This window comes from Notamacropus eugenii, chromosome 5 (genome assembly GCF_028372415.1).
Source record: "Notamacropus eugenii isolate mMacEug1 chromosome 5, mMacEug1.pri_v2, whole genome shotgun sequence".
Lineage (NCBI taxonomy): Eukaryota > Metazoa > Chordata > Mammalia > Diprotodontia > Macropodidae > Notamacropus > Notamacropus eugenii.
The window spans coordinates 417,814,616-417,834,647 of record NC_092876.1 but is presented as its reverse complement, the minus strand read 5'-3'; the positions used below and the strand labels follow the sequence as shown (position 1 = coordinate 417,834,647).

At 39.9% G+C, this 20,032-nt stretch overlaps 1 protein-coding gene and 1 pseudogene across 1 annotated transcript in view; one reads left to right on the top strand and one right to left on the bottom strand.

The window, feature by feature from the left end:
* HLCS (holocarboxylase synthetase) overlaps nucleotides 1–20,032 on the bottom strand; it is a 241,572-nt gene that overhangs the window by 208,003 nt on the left and 13,537 nt on the right. The gene's annotated exons all lie outside the window — the stretch shown is intronic.
* Nucleotides 1,544–18,986, top strand: LOC140503986 (etoposide-induced protein 2.4 homolog pseudogene; annotated as a pseudogene).

Sequence of the window (20,032 nt, the reverse complement as noted above, 5' to 3'; positions counted from 1 at the left end):
GTGATAAGGCTCAGCCATTCTGGAAAAAAATTTGGAACTATGCCCAAAGGGCTATAAAAGCATGTATATCCTTTGACCCAGAAATACCACTACTAGGCCTTTATCCAAAAGAGATCAAAGGAAAAGGAAAAATATCTACATGTACAAAACATAAGGGCCTGAGGGGTCAAACAAAATGGTTCTAAAGCCCTCCTCCATGTGACAACCTTAAAATATTTGAAGAAAACTATTATGTTCTCCCTAATGTTATTTTTTCCAGGCTTAACATATATAGTTCTTTCAGCTGATCATCATATACCATGAACTAAAAGCCCTTTCACCAACCTGACTGACCACTCCAGATACTCTCAAGTTTATCAATGTCCGTCCTTAAATCATGTTGCCCAGAACTGAATACAATACTCCAGATGGGTTCTGACATTAGCAAAGAGGGACAGCTAGGTGGTGCAGCGGATAGAGCACCAGTACAGGAGTCAGGAGGACCTGAGTTCAAATGTCACCTCAGACACTTGACATTCACTAGATGTGAGACCCTGGGCAAGTCATTTAACCCCAATTGCCTCATCCTAGGTCATCTTCAGTCATTCTGATGAATGGATTCAGATGGCTCTGGAGGAGAAGTGAGGCTAGTGACCTGCACAGCCCTCCCTCACTCAAAACAAAGTCAAGTGCAAGTCATGTCATTATTTCTCTGACGGCATGGTCTTCTTTGGCAATGAAGGATGCACACACACACACACACACACACACACACACACTGACATGGGCAAAGTACAATGGCACTATCATCTCCCTGTTCTTGGAAGCTATATCGCTCCTAATGTAGCCCAAGATCTCATTAGCTTAGTTTTTTGGCTGCCATATCATAGTGCTCACTCATATTGAACTTGTCATCCACTAAAACCCTAAGATCTTTTCTTTCAGAACTGATGGTCTAACTATGACTCTCTCATCCTATGCTTGTGAAATTGATTTTTTTACCCAAGTGCAAGACTATGTTCATCTCTACTGAATATCTTCTTCTTAGCCCAGTGCTCTATCTCTTATCAAGATCCTTTTGGATCCTGTCATTCAGTGTGGTAACTATTACTTCCAGTTTTGTGTCATCTGCAAATCTGATAGGTATACCAGGTAAGCCTTTTTCCAAATCATTGATAAAAATGATGACAATGCAGGGTCATGTACAGACCTACAGACACTAAACAACTAACTATGAATACATCTATATGTTTTATCATCTATTTTCTTTTTTCCATCTTTCTCACAAAAAATAATAAGATATTCATCAAAAGTTTTGTTCAAAACAAGATAAGACAGCCAACATTTAATAGCACAGGCACTGTACTAATCACTGGGGAAACAAATATAAGCTAAAAGAAATACAATCCTTGCCCTCGTGGAGTTTCTCAAAATGAACTAAAAAAAAAATGGTGAAATAGGAGAGATAAAGGTACTTGGCTCAAGGGCATGGTGCTAAAGTCCAAAAAGTCAGAAGCACAGCCAGAAAGAGAATGAAGGTTAGCTCGCTGGACCCCTCCACAAAATGGAGATCTCAGGAGGAACTGATCAATGGGAGAAAGGAGTTGACACTGCTGAGAAATATTTCAGAGTGAGAAGACCACAAGAGCTGATGAATGTTCCAGGGTGAGAGAAATAAAGATACAGTATAGCATTGAAGTCTGGAAAGTCAGAAGCACAGTGGAGAGGGGGAAATGCTCAACTCAAGGGACAGTTCCCTCATTTCCTAGTCTAGTACATAATCTAACAAAAGGTAGGTAAAATTAAACTGGAATCCCCTGTTCTTAATGAAAGGAGGTTAATGGTCTATTATTTCTATTTCCCTTTCTACATGTTCACAAGCTATTTCTTTAATGATCCTTTTCAGAGTTTTCCCAAGAATCAAAGTCAAGCTCATTAGGTTTTAGTTTATAGTCTCTGCTATCTCCCTTTTTTTGAAAATCAAGATTATTGCCCTTCTCCAGTACTGTAGTACCTCTCCTGTTTTCTCTCACAGTGGCTCAGCAGTAACATTCGCCAGTGCTTTCAGGACTCAAGAATATCACTCCTCTCAGTAAGGTGACTTACATTCAGGAGCAGCAAGGTGCTCACTTACAATCTTCCCTATTTATCTTGAAGTATCAACTTCCTATTAGTCATTTTTTTTGTTCTGTCATTTCCAGTAAAACAAGTCATTTTCCTTGGCAGAGAAAACAGAAGAAAAATAAGAAATGAGCTGCTCTGCCAAACTTCTTGTCAGTTATTATCATGACATTCCCTTCCGTAGGCAAAAATTCTACCTGTCCTTGGATCTTCCTCCTTCTGCCAATATAGTTAAAAAGCAAACCTTGTTGTGGCCCTTGATTTCTCTCATTAGCTCGTTCTGAGCTTTTGCATTCCTGACACTATTTTTAGAGGACCATTTTTCATTCTTATATTCTTCTCTGGCACTGATTCCATCTTCTATAAATTTCTTTTAAAATTAAAGTTGACTGGTGAGTTCTCCGTACACACTCATTAGTCTCTATGTTTTTCTCTTCAAAGGTATCATTTCCCTTTGTGTATTCAAAATTTCACTCTTGAGCCTCTTCCATTCTTCTTGGATTGACTCCCCCAAAAGCATTTTTCCTTATCTTTCCTTTGAAATCTCCAAAAATCTCTTTTTTGAAAATCTAGGGTACATGTTAATTAAGACTATGCATAGATGTCTTCTCCTCTATCATGATCTTGAGAATAGGAAAGTCACTTCTGCACTGGATTCCCATCATTTCTGCCTCCAGAAACCAATTCCTATTCATCAGATATAGTAGGCAATTTCCCCTTGTTGGTTTCTCCACTTTTTGAAGGATGAAATTATCATTTAAGATAAATGAAGGAATTTATTAGCTCCTCTGTTTTTGTAAGAGAAAAAGAAATCCAACAAATGTCTCAGATAACTGAAGTCTCACATCATTACTAAATGATGTCTTTGTGCCAAACTTCTTACCTGTTTCCCAAACTCCTCATCTATTTCCTCTTACTGTTCAAGTGGTCTAGAGTTTACTCCAGTGACAAAATGACTTCTGTTTCTCTCCCTTTTGACCTTCACTCAATACTCTCCATCACACTTCCTCCCTCTAGTTCCTGGATTTCCCCAAGAGAGGAAATATATAATTCTACTCATCCTCTCTTTTGCCAGTCATGGCTATCCCACCCTCTCTTTTACCTATCAGGTTTCTTCTAAATAAGATATACCCATGGAGAGTGATAATCACAAGTTTCATCCCACTAAATCTAAATGACAGTTATGATGTTAAATCTGCTCCCTCCCTTCACTTTAGTTTGCTGGCTTGTTGCTCAAATTGTTAGTATTTATATGTAGACAGTAAGGAGTAAGATCTTGGGCTTCGCTACTGGCTCCTTCTTTGCGTCGTTTTTTTTGTCAATCCGTGGGTGTCTCAGCTGCCAATTTTCATTCTTGGTATCTACTTTCTATAATATATAACTTCGGGGATAGGCTAGCAGTCTTCTCCTTCTCCCACCCTTTTTGTTTTAAAGATTTTTTTAAAAATTTGATTTGCAAAACACCTGGCAAATACATGGAAATGTCACGTGTATAGTCAGTTAGGAACACACTGCCTCTACTCAAGAATCTGTCAATCCTATGTTGCAATCTATAATCTGGAAATCCAAATTCCATTTTCAAGTCACCAAAACAAGGCATCCGCTTCCCCATATTAATGTTTCTCTTCTATATCCCTTGTCTTCAATGAACAACAATGAGGAAAATACAACCTGTGTCCCTATAGTCATTGGCTTCTTGCTCAAGTTGCTCAAGCAATCAATGATTGCTCATTAGCAATCATTAGCAATGCATTTTGAGTTCCTTCTGGCAATGTCATTTGTGCCCATGTGAATGACTAAAAATGTGTAGTTTGGGGGCGGAGCCAAGATGGCGGAGTAGAAAGACGCACATACACATAGCTCGGAACCCAGAGGGAGATTTCTGTTACAGAGAGACCTGCAAACCTCTCGCGGGGGGTCCTTCGCGCTGCGGACTGGGCGCTGGGACTGGGAGCTGAGTGCAGCCCTGCAGCGGCTGCGACACCGAGAGGAAAAGATCCGAGCGGGCTACGGGACGGGACCTTCAGCGGCCACGCGGGTCCCTCCACCCACAGAGGGACCTGCAAACCTCTCGCAAAAGGTCCGTCACGCTGCAGACGCTGCTCCCAGCCCAGACCTGCAGCGACCACGGCTCCGAGAGGTACAGATTCGAGCAGGCTTCAGAGACGGGATCTCCAGCAGCCGCACAAGCCCCCCCACTCACAGGTGACGAGGGTCAGTGAGAGAGTCTCTTTGGCGGGTCGAGAGGGGAGTGGGGTGCCCCCATGGCTCGGCCCCCCCACCCCACCCCCCGGGAGATAGAAGCTGAGAGGCGGCTGCAGACAGGGGCTCCCCAAACGGGCAGGAGCCTGGATCCATTGTGGAAGGTCTGTGCATAAACCCCCTGAGGGAACAGAGCCTGAGAGGCGGCCCTGCCCCTACCTGACCACCTGAACTTAATTCTCACACTGAATAGCAGCCCTGCCCCTGCCAAAAGCCCTAAGGTGGGAAGCAGCATTTGAATCTCAGTCCCCAAACGCTGGCTGGGAGGACCAGGAGGCGAGGTGGGTGTGAGGAGAATATTCAGAGGTCAAGCCACTGGCTGGGGAGAATGCCCAGAAAAGGGAAAAGAAATAAAACTATTGAAGGGTACTTTATCGGAGAAAAGACACTTCCTCCCTTCCTTTCTGACGAGGAAGAACAATGCTTACCATCAGGCAAAGACACAGAAATCAAGGCTTCTGTGTCCCAGCCCACCCAATGGGCTCAGGCCATGGAAGAGCTCAAAAAGAATTTTGAAAATCAAGTTAGAGAGGTGGAGGAAAAACTAGGAAGAGAAATGAGAGGGATGAAAGAGAAGCATGAAAAGCAGATCAGCTCCCTGCTAAAGGAGAACCAAAAAAATGTTGAAGAAATTAACACCTTGAAAACTAGCCTAACTCAATTGGCAAAAGAGGTTCAAAAGGCCAATGAGGAGAAGAATGCTTTCAAAAGCAGAATTAGCCAAATGGAAAAGGAGATGCAAAAGCTCACTGAAGAAAATAGATCTTTCAAAACTGGAATGGTACGGATGGACGCTAAGGACTTTTCGAGAAAGACAGATATCTCAGAACATACCGCGCAGATTCGAAAAATGGAAGATAATGTGAAATATCTTATTGGAAAAGCAACTGACCTGGAAAATAGAATCAGGAGAGACAATGTAAAAATTCTGGGACTACCTGAAAACCATGATCAAAAGAAGAGCCTAGACATCATCTTCCATGAAATTATCAAGGAAAACTGCCCTGAGATTCTAGAACCAGAGGGCAAAATAAATATTCAAGGAATCCGCAGAACACCGCATGAAAGAGATCCAAAAAGAGAAACTCCTAGGAGCATTGTGGCCAAATTCCACAATTCCCAGGTGAAAGAGAAAATATTGCAAGAGGCTAGAAAGAAACAATTCAAGTATTGTGGAAATACAATCAGGATAACACAAGATCTAGCACCCTCTACATTAAGGGATCGAAGGGCATGGAATAGGATATTCCAGAAGTCAAAGGAACTAGGACTAAAACCAAGAATCACCTACCCAGCAAAACTGAGTATAATACTTCAGGAGAAAAAAATGGTCTTTCAATGAAATAGAGGATTTTCAAATTTTCTTGATGAAAAGACCAGAGCTGAAAAGAAAATTTGACTTTCAAACACAAGAATGAAGAGAACCATGAAAAGGTGAACAGCAAAGAGAAGTCATAAGGGACTTACTAAAGTTGAACTGTTTACATTCCTACATGGAAAGACAATATTTGTAACTCTTGAAACATTTCAGTATCTGGGCACTGGGTGGGAGTACACACACACACACATGCACACACACACACATACATAGAGACAGAGTGCACAGAGTGAATTGAAGAGGATGGGATCATATCTCAAAAAAAAAAAATGAAATCAAGCAGTGAGAGAGAAATATTGGGAGGAGAAAGGGAGAAGTTGAATGGGGCAAATTATCTCTCATAAAAGAGGCAAGCAAAAGACTTATTAGTGGAGGGATAAAGAGGGGAGGAAAGAGAAAAACATGAGGTCTACTCTCATCACATTCCACCAAAGGAAAGAATAAAATGCACACTCATTTTGATAGGAAAACCTATCTCATAATACAGGAGAGTGGGGGACAGGGGCACAAGCAGGGTGGGGGGGAGGATGGAGGGGAGGGCATGGGGAGGAGAATGCAATCCGAGGTCGACACTCATGAGGAGGGAAAGGATCATAAGAGAATAGAAGTAATGGGGGACAGGATAGGATGAAGGGAAATATAGTTAGTCCTATACAATATAACTAGTATGGAAATCATTTGCAAAACTACACAGATTTGGCCTATATTGAATTGCCTGTCTTCCAAGGGGAAGGGGTGGAGAGGGAGGGAGCTAAAGATGTTGGAACTCAAAGTGTTAGGATCAAATGTAATGTTCTTACCACTGGGAAATAAGAAATACAGGTTAAGGGGTCAAGAAAGCTATCTGGCCCTACAGGACAAAAGAGAAGACGGAGACAAGGGCAGGGAGGGAGGATAGAGGGGAGAGCAGATTGGTCACAGGGGCAATTAGAATGCTTGGGTTTGGGGGGGGAGGGGATAAAAGGGGAGAAAATTTGTAATCCAAAATTTTGTGAAAATAAATGTTAAAAGTTAAATAAAATAAAAAATTAAAAATGTATAGTTATCAACATTTTGATAAATCTTGGTAAGTTCTCTTTCTTGGATACACACCCCAAATAAACTAAAGACATCTACTGAGTTTTTTTAAATTATGAACTCAAAATGAACATTCCCATATAATGTATGTGTGTGTGCATATACACACATATACACACACATTTGTGGACGTATATCCTCATATGCAAAGAAGAACGTAAGAGAAATGCACAGTCTCTATCAGGCACAGCTCACTTTTCATTAGAACTATAATAAATTCAACATGTGACTTTCAAACTTATCCCAATTCTGATCTCTATGTAGTTATCACTCAGGTCAACAACTAGTGGGCCTCAGTGACCCTGAGTAGGAAATCACCACTTACTATTATTCTTCACTTCTTTCTCTGCCACTTATTGGATGATCTCTCACCAGCTAGCTCTACTTCAGAAGTTTCTCCTTCCTCAGAGCATCCAACTTTTTCCTCTTCAAAAACTGCCATATGGAAAAAGCTATCCACATTCAGGGAATGAACTCATGGAGTCTGATTGCAGATCAAAACATACTACTTTCACTTTCTTTGGGTTTTTTTCATGATTTTTCCTTCTATTTTCTTTCTTCTTTCACAATATGACTAATGTAGAAATATGTTTAACATGAGTGCACATGTATAACCTATATTAGAGTGCTTGTCATCTTGGGGAGAGGAGAGGAAAGGGAGAGAGGGAAAAATTTTGGAACTCAAGATCTCATAAAAAGTTGTGAGAAATAACTCATTCAGGCTTGGGAGGGGTGAAGATAAAAGTTTATTACTTGCAACTGCAGTGGCAGGTGTCTCATTGGATAGGCATATCTCTATGGAAACAAAAGCAAGCCTAAAAATCTACATCCAACCATAAAGTCCCTCCCCTGTCCCCACCACTGGCTGGGTAATACAAGGTATACAACTTTCCAATATGCCTACTACACAGTTCCCCTTGATATGTTCCCCCTTTCGCTACATGCTTTGTAAGACCATTAAAATGAACCTTCAGCCCTCCCAGAGGAGAAGTTAACATTCATAAGCTTATTACACATGAGCATTCTAAGCAAGACTTAACCTTTATTCTACTTGGCTGACTTCTGAACTCAAGACAAGATAAAACCCAGTTGGATCCTTGCTTTGCCTGTTACCTTCTATAAGAGACTCCTTTGTTATGTCTCCCATTCTGCTGATTGTTACTCCAAATTTATGGAAATGTCTCCATTATAACTCTCAATTTCCCTCTTCTGCTAGAATATAATCTAGTACTAATCTATGTTAATAGTGTCTTCTAAAATCAATTTATTTTCCTTGCCTTGCACTTGCTGCAAGGCAGAAGTATGGATCCCCTAGATTTCATAAATCACATATCACATAATTTCTATGGAAACAAAACTTTGAATCATTCCTCACAAAGTCAATGTTGAAAACTGTCTTTACATGTAGCTAGAGAAAATAAAGTGCTATATACATTTTTTAAATGGCCATAATTCTGTTTTTAAGTTCTAATGATACAGATGCAGATGCCTTTTTTCCCTCTTCTTTCTCCTCTCTGTAACACTCTTTCATTGGACACCATATACAATAGTCAAAGTCTCCCCTACGTCTCTGCTTATCTTTTCCTTAGACTGAATCCTTGCTTCTCTTCATGGGACCTTTCATTGTCACTAACAACCTAAAGTGAGGTGATCTGTTCTCTGGGCCCCTCTACCCTCTCCGCCAGGAGAGAATTAGCCTACACAGAGAACAAGCAGTTGGAGAAGAAATTCAAGCGCTATACACAACAGGCACATCACGGCAATTTTCCCTACTCTCCATAATGAATCATCCTTTTAGCCCAGATGCCTGAAGACAGAGTTTCAGGTTGTGGGATTTTACATCTCAACCTTAAATGCCATTAAAAGTTTACAGTCAATGATCAATTCTTAAGACACTGAAAGTTCTACTCAGTTTTTTTCCTTTGTCTCAACTGCACCGTCACATCCGCCTCCCCTTCAGCACAGCACACATCTCTGGTTGTTTTGGCCAATTTACCCCACCCATTAATCTACTGAATCAGTGTACTTAACCCTCTGATCACTTTCATTTACATTTTCTTACTTATCTAGCCTAGTCTTCAGGTTATCCTCCTAAGCCAATCTGGCCAATTTGATCTTGATCCTGCTTCTCTAATAAAAAGTAATAGAATCTGAAACAGTACCTGGACCTGGAAATTGTTCTTCAAGCATTCCTCACTTTATCCAAAATCTTGCCAAATTTTTTCCTCCCCAGATTCAACATCTAACCTATTTCACTAAGTTCATAACTCTTCAAATCACATACTTGATTTTTATCTTCTTATTCAGATCAAGTACTTCTCTTTTCTACTGCTCTATTGCTTCTATTGCTGGGGTTGTTAAGACCTCTCAATTTTCTGCCAGCATAAGTGTCTGAGGCTGGATTTGAAATCAGGGCGTTCTGACTCCAGGCCTTGCACTCTATCCACTGAACAACCTGGCTGCCGCTAATGCTACCTTCATCCTAGATTCCCATCTCTCACCCCACTGCCCCCACCATCTGCAGGCTGTTGCCAAGGTGTGTCAATTCTACCTTTGCAATATCTCTTAAATATAACACACTGATGTGGCTCTAGCGTAGGCCCTCATTACACCACATCTTGGTTGCTGCAATAGCTTGCCAGTGAGTCTGCCTGCCTCGAGTCTTTCCCCACTTTCAAAGTATTCTCCATTCTGCCACTAAAGTGATCTTCCTAAAATGCAAGTGTGAACATGTCAATCACCTACTCAATAAACTCCAATGGCTTCCAGCAGCAAATACAAAATGCTTTGTTTGGCATTCAAAGTCCTTCATAACCCAGCCCCTTCCTACCTTTGCAGTCTTCTTGTACCTTACTCCCTGACATTCTCTCTCTCTTAGCTCTGGGCATTTTCTTTGACATTTTCCCCATGCATGCAATGTTCTCTCTCCTCCATTCCAACTACTGACCTCCCTGGTTTTAAGTCCCAACTAAAATCCCACCTTCTACAGAAAGCTTTCCCTAACCCCTCTTACTTCCAGTTTTTATTTCCCATTCATCCTTTCTACAGCTTGCTTTGTACAGATCTGCTTGCATGTTGTCTTTCTCATTGAATTGTAAGCTCCTTAAGCAGAGGAACTGTCATTTGCCTCCTTTTGTATCCCCAGAACTTAGCCTAGTGCCTGGCATATTAAGCATATATTCTTAATAAGTGTTGAGTGATTGATGCAACAAGTTTAGAGGAAAAATATTAGCTGTATCTAACTCCAAAGAAAGGACTGATGGATTCTGAATGCAGAGCAACGCATACTTTTTTCACTTTTTTTCTTAGGGGTGTGTGTGTGTGTGTGTGTGTGTGTGTGTGTGTGTGTGTGTGTGTGTGTGTGTGTGTGTATTTTCTTTCACAACACAACTAATATGGAAATATGTTTTGCATGATTGAATATGTATAACCTATATCAAAATACTTGCCTTCTCAATGTGGGGGAGGGGAAGGAGAGAGGTAAGAAGAGAATTTAGAAATCAAAATTTTTAAAAACAAATGTTAAAAAATATTTACATGTAATTAGAAAAAAAAATAAAGTATTTTGAAAGAAAGAAAGAAAAACAGCTATATGGCTCTGACCTCAGAAGCAGAACAGTGTCTCAGTTCCAGCTTCTGGCCCAGTCTGAAGTTGGCAATGGAGTAACTATGGCAGGAATCCCAGGACAATTCTATCACTCTGAACCTGCAGAGTTTTCCAGTCTGGCAGCATTTTACATGAATTGCCAACCAGGGTCGTGCCAACAAGAGCGTTGTGCAGATCCAAACGCAAATTTGCAGAGCAAGGGGAAGGACAGCAATGATCAGACTTTGCTTCGAATCACACCACTGCAGGAGCACTGAAAGCTTGCAGGTCACCAGTCTGAGATGACATTGAGATTCTGAGATAGGATAACACTCAATACCCTGAAAAGGACTCACATTGACAAAGCTCAGGCTAGATGTTCTCCACAGGAGTACAAAGAGCTTAGGCCTAACCTAAAGTTCACAGTCAGGACGTAGGCTGGAAGAATGAACAAAAAAAAATTCCTGCCATAAAGAGCTATTAATGAGGATAGAGACACTCAACCTATGGGGGAAAAAGATTCCAAGATATCGACAAACAAAGCTACACAATGATAGTAATCCAGCTTCAACACAAGTCCAAAACATAGGGAAATAACTGAGAGATATGGGAGGAAAGAGACTGGGGAAGGGAATTAACACCTTGTCAGAAGAGGTACAAAATTTTGCTCAAGCAACAAATTCCCTGAAAATTAGAATAGCTCTAAGAAGTTAATGACCCCATGACACCAAAAGAAATGTTAAAAACCAAGTTAAAAGACTGAAAAAATATAAAAGAAAATATAAAGTATTTCTGCAAAAACCATTGACCTGAAAAACAGATTGAGTTCAGGTATTTAAATATCACTGGACTTTCTGAAACCCACAACTAAAAATAACGGCCTAGACATCATATTTCAAGAAATCATTAAGTGGTGACAAAAGATGCAGCAGGACTCTCCCAACATTCCTCCCCAAACAACTTGAAAATAATGTATCAGATCATATTCTGGCACAGCATAGCCAACAAAACATTTCAGACCAAGGCAACTTAGGAGGTCCAAAGGAGAGGCCTGTGATACCAGCACTGGGGCTAGCCTGGCACACACAGCAGCAACACCAATGGTGAGCACTGAAGGCAACGACAGCAGCAGGAGCAGCTTCAGAGCTCTCAGCCCAGAGACAGTAAGAGAACTGGACAGCTGGTCAGGCAAAAAGCAACATAAGGAACCCTGGACTGGAACTGGGCAGAAGACCAGAAGCTGTTTGGCAACTGCAGTTCCAGATCACAATTCTGGGGCAGACAGGAAGGCTTGTGTTTGCAAGGGAGCAAGGGACCTGGTCACAGTTCAAGGGCTGAGAGGAGCACGAGCACTTGCTTCTGCAGGGGAATAAGGGCCCTACCTGTGTAAAGACCAGAGTGCAGACTAGGAGAGCAGTGACCACATCTCTCCCAGGATAATACCACCTGGAAGCAGTCCCAGAACTAGCTGTGAAAGCAATGATGCAAAAAAGCCTGAAGCTTGGAACAGTGTCTTCCTACCCCCAGCTGAGCAAACCAACTTTAACATAAAGTTCAGTCAAGAAATCAGCTGGGAAAAAATGAGCAAAGAACAAAAAAAAGAACCTGATCAAAAAGACCAAAAAGAATCCAAAAAAACAAAACAAAACCAAAAAACAGTTTAGACCAGGACACACACTCAGAAGAAAACAATGAAAACAGTTACAAACAAAGCCTCAAAGAAAAATGCTAATTGACCTTTGTCAAAAAGAAGCATGGAGGTGTATGTGCACTCTGGCTCATCCCTGAAGGATATGCAACACTTGACTGACTACTATGTACCCATGACTGGAATGCAGTGTTAGGTGTGTCCATCCTTCATTGCTGAAGATCACACCATCAGAGACATGATGACATGACTTGCACTTGACTTTGTTTTGAGTGAGGGAGGGCTGTGCAGGTCATCAGCCTCACTTCTCCTCCAGAGCCATCTGAATCCAGTGACCAGATATTCATCAGGATGACTGGAGATGACCCAGGATGAGGCAATTGGGGTTAAGTGACTTGCCCAGGGTCACACAGCTAAGTGAGTGTCAAGTGTCTGAGGTGAGATTTGAACTCAGGTCCTCCTGACTCCTGCACTGGTGCTATATCCACTGCACCACCTAGCTGCCCTCTGACGGGAATGCAGTGTTAGAGATGATGAGTGAAGGAGTCATGAAGAAATTCCCCTCTTGGAAATTTCTCTATATTTCAGAATGATTCTATCCGTGCTCATCTCTTCATAAGTTTAGCAACAGGGCTGAAAATGCCTATTTCTCGGATCACTAGTTGTTGATTTGTCCTCAGAAAAGGAAACGTGAAGGAAAAAAAATGACAGGAATCAGGCTCATCTAGACATGTGTATTTCCAGGCCTGTTGCTAATAAACTCATGAGTCCAAGAGGTTAAGAGTTTCTAAGTTGGCTGTTAGCTGTTCAGGTGGAGGTAATTCTGCTATCATCACTGCTTCTCAGAAGGGCAAATGACCACTGATAGAATCATTCCAAAATCTGAAACAATAAAGAACCATGCCTGGCTCTCCCTCCGGCCAGAAGAGCCAGATTTTGTGACCTGCTCAAAAAACACAAGTCTGAAGTCAATGAAAAATATATTCTATCTGTTCAGCAGCACCACAAAAACTGTTTTACCTACTAGGAGAGCATAGTAAGTGCAAGGGATTATTGTTGTATGTTGCTACATTTGTTGATGTATTGTGATGAATCTTTTCTTCTCTAAGAATGCTCCACAGTCTAAGCTACTGTCCTGTACCTAACACCTATTTTGTTCAGAATATCTTTCCTAGAAGTTACAAATATTTTGACCCTAGACTTGGGCATTATTTGGGGGATTTTCCCTGAAGTTCTACTCTTGGATGGAGTCAACTAGCAAGAGAGAAATAAAAAATATGACTTATTGGAGGGGTCATGCCCCCCCAAATGACAAGTCTGTCCAAACCCTTTTTGGAAAGATAGGCAATATACTCTAAAGAGGTCAAATATAATGGTTAAATATAAGTATATACACACAAATATTTATACTAGCACTTTCTGAAGTAACAAAGGGCTAAATATGACCATAAAATTTATGAATACGAATGACCATAAAAATAACGAATATGAAGAATTCAGAGACATTTGGCTAAATTTGTATAAACTAATGCAGAATAAAGTAAGCAAAACAATGAGAAAAAAATGTATTCTGTAACCTCAGGGATATAAAGGAAAGCAGAATTTAAAGACTTCAGAATTCTGACTAATACAGTATAACACAAACTTCAGAGGACTGATGGTAAGTCAGTTAACAAGCATTTAATAAACACCTGTTACATGTCAGGCATCATGCTGGGTACTGAGGATACAAAGACAAAGAATGAAACAATCCACACTCAAGGAACTTATATTCTAACGGGAGGTGAAACATGCCTCTTGTCTCAAGTCAGGAAAGTGGTAGAAAATAAGTACAGAATAAGGCACGAATTATCAAACATGGCCTGTGTGATGATTTATTTTGTTTAACTGTACCTCTTCATTACAAGAAAGATTTCTATTGGATGGTCAGGAAATTAGGAAATGACAGTAAGATAAAGAAAGAGAATTATGAATACTGGAAAGACGGCATAATAAGGCAGGAAATATACTGAATCTACCCACTTCCCTCACAAATAATTTAAAATGATATCTCAATGTGAATTTTAGAACTGCAGAAATAACTAAAAATCAGAGTGAAGCACCTGTCCACCCCAAGACAAGAGTAATGCATGAAAATCAAGAAAACTATGAAAAAGAAAGTCACCCAAATGGAAAGATTCAAAAACCGTTGGAAGAAAGTAACCCCTTAAAAATTAAAATTAGGCAAGGAGAAGCTAATGGGTCATGTTTGATAATGATGGGACTTCCTAAGACACCAAGAAATAATAAAACAAAATCAAAAGAATGAAAAAATAGAAAAGGATGTGAATAATCTCATTATAAAAACAAGTGAACTGGAAAACAAATCAAGACAACTTCAAAGTTACGATCAAAAAAAGAAATTATTAAGGAAAATTACCATCAAGTTTTAAAATGATTAGGTAAAACAGAAATGGAAAAAAAATTCACCAATCACTACCTGAAAGAGATCCCAAGATGAAAACTCACAGGATCTTTTTAACTAAGTTTTGAAGCTACTAGGTTAAGCTAAAAATACTACAAGCAACAACAAAGAAACAATTTAAATACTGTGGAGATACAATCAGAATAACACAAGATTTAGCAGTTTTTATATTAAAAGATCAAAGGGCATGGAACATGATATCCAGCAAAGGAACTGGGTTTGTATCCAAGAATAACTTACCTAGCAAAGCTGAGTATACTCCTACAAGGGAAAAAATGGATACTTAAAGAATTAAAGGACTTTCAGGTATTCCTGAGGAAAAAACCCGAACTAAGATCCAAACTCCAGTTCAGGAGAAATATGAGAAAGTCATTTACTAAAGTCAAACTGTTTACTTCTTATATGGGAAAACATTATCTGTAACTCTTAAGAATGTTATCATTACTAGCATAATCTGAAAGAGCACACATAGATAGAAGGTTTGGGATGGAGTGATTATGATATGATGATACCAAAAAAAAGACAATTAGATAAGGAGAGGTAAAATGGAGCAATTATCTCATACAAAGGAGCATGAATAAAAGGACTGTTACAGTGGAGGGCAGGAGGGGGGGGAGGGCTGGTAGTACTAGAACTATATTCTCAAAGGTTAAAGAGGGAATCACATATACATCTAGAAGAGTAAAAGTCTTCATAACTTAAAGAGAAATGGGAGGGCAAAGGGATAGATACTGTAAGGGAGAGACTTATAGAAGGATGTATAGTTAAGAAATAAGAAGGTGAGAGGACAAGATAAGGGAAGGACTCTTAGAAGGATGGGCAGATTAGAAATAGGACGGCAAGGCAGGGTGGGGAAGAAGGGAGGGAAACAGCTGGGAACTGAAAATGTAACCTCAAAAAATTAATCGAAAGAGAGAATCAATAAAATTTTTAAAAGAAATTTAAAGAAAATATATTCCAGTGAAAAAGCAGAGCCAAATGAAAAATATATCCAATGAGTATAACAGTAAAATAAAGTCAATATTGAGAGTCAATGAAACTCTAGTTAAAGACAATGGTAAATATTAGAGTCATACTACTGTAATTTAATTATACATTCCTACTTTAAGGAAACAATAAAGGTAATTTATAAAAAGATTATCTGTGCATTTGTTGGAATGTATCTGTCATAACAAAATATACTGTAGGGGTCATTTCTTTTACGAAGAAAAGGAATGTGGATACAATTAAAGATGAAGTGACAAAAACATAATGTAAAACTGGTATTATCCAGTAAGAATAGAGCCAAAAGACGTAATGAACTGACTTTGGAAAGAAGTGCTTGAGGTGGGGATGGGGGAACAGATGTAGGGAGAAAAAGAGAAAGATCAAAGTATGACTTGTATCACTTCTTGGATTGGTTTCAATTATGTTAAAGGATTATGACGAGAAGGCAGAACTACTGAAATCTAGGTTTGTTTCTGCTTTCACTTCCAAGAAGAATAATCTTTATATTTCAAAAGACAGAATAAAAATGGCTTATATGAAGAAGAAAGCTAAATAAATAACAGTGTGCCTTGCTAGGCCCAGATGAACAATATCTATCCTAATATACTGAAAGAACTAGTACATGTGACTGAAAGTCACTGAGAATGCTTTGGGAGTTTTTTCTTTCATTCTGAACTTAACACTTCCTCCCCTCAAAAAAAAGAGCACTTACACATACAAAGTAAAATATAAAAATAGGACTCTATATGAAAATGAAATTTCTATCTTGCTATTGGGTTTTTAAAGACATATAATGAATTTGACACACTATTTAAAAGAAAACTACCTAGATCTTTGAAAACCAGAGGCAAAAAAGAAATAAAAAGCATGCACCGGTTACTTCCAGAAAGAAATCTCAAAATGAAAACGCACAAGAACATTATAGTCAAAATCCAGACTTTCCAGGTCAAAGAAAAACTACTGCAAACAGTCAAAAAAGAATTATAGTACCAAGCAATCATTCAGGATCATATAATATTCAGCAGATTCTACTATGAAGGAACAGAGAACTTAGAATGTGACATTCCAAAAGGCTTACTATCAAGAATAACTTAACCAGCAAAACTGAGGATAATTCTATGTGATGAAAAGAAAACAGATCTTTAATGAAATAGAGAAGTTCTAAACATACTTGATGGAAAGGTCACAGCTATAATAGAGACACAACAGTGCAAACAAAGGAGATATGAGAAATATAAAAAGGTAAACATGAATGGTGAGAAGGGACTAACTAAAGATAAACTGCTTACATTCTAATACAAGGAGATGTGAAATCTTTCCTATCATCAGGGGTCACAAAAAGAATCTAATTAGGCAGAGGCTTGGGAGTGGTTCTGTTATATATTCATGATCTTAAAAGAAAAATGTAAAGTGGAGAGAAAAAGAATACATTGTGGTGGTAGAAGGATAGAGAAGAGAAGAAGTATGGGAAAAATCACCTCATATGATTGGAGTAACTAAGTAGAAGTCTATACAAACAAGGGCGAGGGGGAAAACAGGTGACGCTTGAACCTTTCTATCACCTACACTTGTCAAAGGAGGCAAAAACATATATCACAGAGTTGGATAAAAAAAATACAGAAGCTGCAGAACACAGAAATATAAAATTCATCCAACAGGGAAACAAGGAGGAAATTAGAAAAGGGAGAAGAGGGATAAGAGGAAGGGTAGATTAGTAAAGAAGCAAAAAATATTTATAGCGGCTCTTTTTTGCATGGTAAAGACGTGGAAAGTGAGGTAGTTCCCACCAGTTGGGGAACAGCTGAACAAGTTATGGTATACCAATATGATGGAATAATATTGTGCTATGAGAAACGATAAAGGGAATGATTTCAGAGAAACCCAGAAAGACTTGTGCATAATCTAATGCAGAGTCAAGTAAGCAGAAGCAGAAAAACAATTTATATAAAAACAACCTTATAATCAACTTTGAATGTCTTAGGAACTCTGATCAATATAAAGACCAATCCAGAGGATTCATGATGAAACAGGCTACCCACTTCCTGACAGAGAGGCGATGAACTCAAGAGCACAGGCTAAAAAACATTTCATTGAACATGGCCAGTGAAGAAATTTGTTTTGCTTGAATGTACAGGGAATTTTCTTGCTTTTTCAGAGGGAAGGCGAAAGAGGCAGAAGAGAAAAAAGATGGATCATTTGAATAAAATAATTTTTAAAAAAAGAAGCTATGCCTATAGTTCAAGATGTAGTCCTCTGAATTAAGTCTCAAGGACAGTTTCATTAGCTTTTAGGGTAGGGGTTTTTAGCCTAGATTCATGAACTTTTTTTAATGTTTTGTTAACTGTAGAGTTTCCTTTGTAATTTACTATTATAATGTAATTTCCTATGCATTTTACTTTATTCATTTAAAAACATTATTTGGAAAAGATACCTTCACCAAACTGCCAAAGGGGTCCATAAAGCAAAAAATAAATAATAAAAGTGGCTTAATAATCTGTTTCAGGGGAAAATATGTCTAGACTACATAGTGGAAACCTTAGGAGATGCTGCTTCCACCAAAAACCCCAAGAAGTGAATAATTTTCCCCAGATAAGAGAATGGGAACCTGCTCATGTAGCCCACGCATGCCCAGTGCAGGAGGTGTGCTCTAATCTGGGAAGCAGTGCCAGCAGCTGGTGTCAGGAGAGCCAAATGGGACCATGGGCAGACTCTGTGTTCCCAAGCTTTATAAAGTGAGAGATTTGGGGGTTCTTTTCTTCCCTTCTCCCTATAGTTGATAGTTTGAGAGGCAAAAGCAACTCAGAAATAGAGAAGGTTGACAGTGCAAAAACTTTTCTCCATGATCTTGTCATGGGAATCAAGGACTCCATATGGGGCATCTGCACCATCTCCTAACTAGACATCTGGATCCAAAAGAAGAGGAGAGAAAAAAGCTGAAGAAGGACAACTAGCATTCCAGCACAGAGTAGAGGACAAAGCTAGGAGAAAAAAGCAGGAGAGTGAACCAAAGACAGTGAGCAGAATTTTCCACTGCTGTACTTGGAATGGAGAAACATTTTAGCTGAGACTCCTCTTGTTTTACCAAGTATTTATCTCTGTGTTTTAGTCAGTAACTGCTCAAATTATTGGAGATCCCTCTCTGCACGGAGATGTCTGGTTCTGGCTCAAGTTTATCCTCACCTCTATCTTTAATGCTCTTTGGGTGCTCCCCTTGTTTGTGCTCACTAAAGCTGCTGACCTGGCATCTGGGAGGAAGCTTCACCATTCCCAAATGTCAGCAAGATTGTTGCAAACATGCTGTTTAACCTCTTGCTACAAGCCCGTTTCCGATCCAGGGTGTATCTGTCAGTCTGTTCCCAATCCATCTCATTAACCAGCTGGTCAGTCTCCCACATACGCCTCTTCTCTATTCATTACATTGTTCTGAGCATCATTGGTTCAACAAAGGAACTGAAATGCATCAGTGATTATTCAACATTTAAAGTAGGTGACCTTACTACTTCGGTTCTGCTCTACTCTTGGCCATCCTCAGAGCAAAGCAATCTCCTTACATCAGCAGAGGCTGCCTCTTCTCTGTCATCCTCCCTCGGTTCATCACCAGCATCAATGAAATAAAGCTCCCTCTTCCCATTACACTGCTTCTTGGTGGGCTTTCTAAGCAACAGACTCTTTCAAAAGACAGTCTACCTGCAGTCTGCCCTGAGCAACTCACCTTGCCAAAAAGCTCCCCTCACCTCACCTATCTTCTACCAAACTGAAGGCTGCTGCAGCCCACTGAGCTGCCCCTGAAGGGAGGAAGGGATGGAGGGATCTGAAGGGAGGTGCCAGTGATTGCTTCTTCAGTTTCCCCAAACCCAGGGAAAGCAGGAGGCCCTGCCAAGGGCTCTCAGTACATTCTCACGTCCTCTATGGGATCCAGAGTTTTACTGTCTCATGAGTATAGGCCAGAACGTTTTTGATACCAGATGTAGTTTTTAATGGCATTGTGTCTCTGTGATCACAGATGTTTCTGGTATTTTTTCTGGTCTCTGCCAGCCTTGTGCTAGACACCTTGTCTTTCTCCCCATGCCACCCCTGCCCACCACTCTGCCACCTTGGATGAATGGATTTTTTAAATCCAGTGAGTGAGTGTGTGTGTGTGTGTGTGTGTGTGTGTGTGTGTGTGTGTGTGTGTGTGAAACCTTGCACGTTGGGTGTGGAGGGAGGGGAAGTCTCCTAGCTAGTCCTGGTTGCTGCCCTCTGTGACCTTTATCATCTTTTAGTTCTTGTAACTCAGGTTAAATTTTCATCCTTTCTGCTTTACTGGAAAGAAAAAAAGGAAGAAAGGAAAGAAGGAAAAAAACAATCTGAAGAGGTGGTATTAGGTATTAGACCTCATGGTCATGTGTGTTGGTTTGGAGAGCAAATGTGTCTCCATTCCTTTTATTTACAGACGATGACATAAGAGAGCTATCATCACTGATACTTTTAAGGTTCCATAATCTTGAGGGGCAGATGCAGTGAGGTGGCTCAGTGGATAGAGCACTGGGT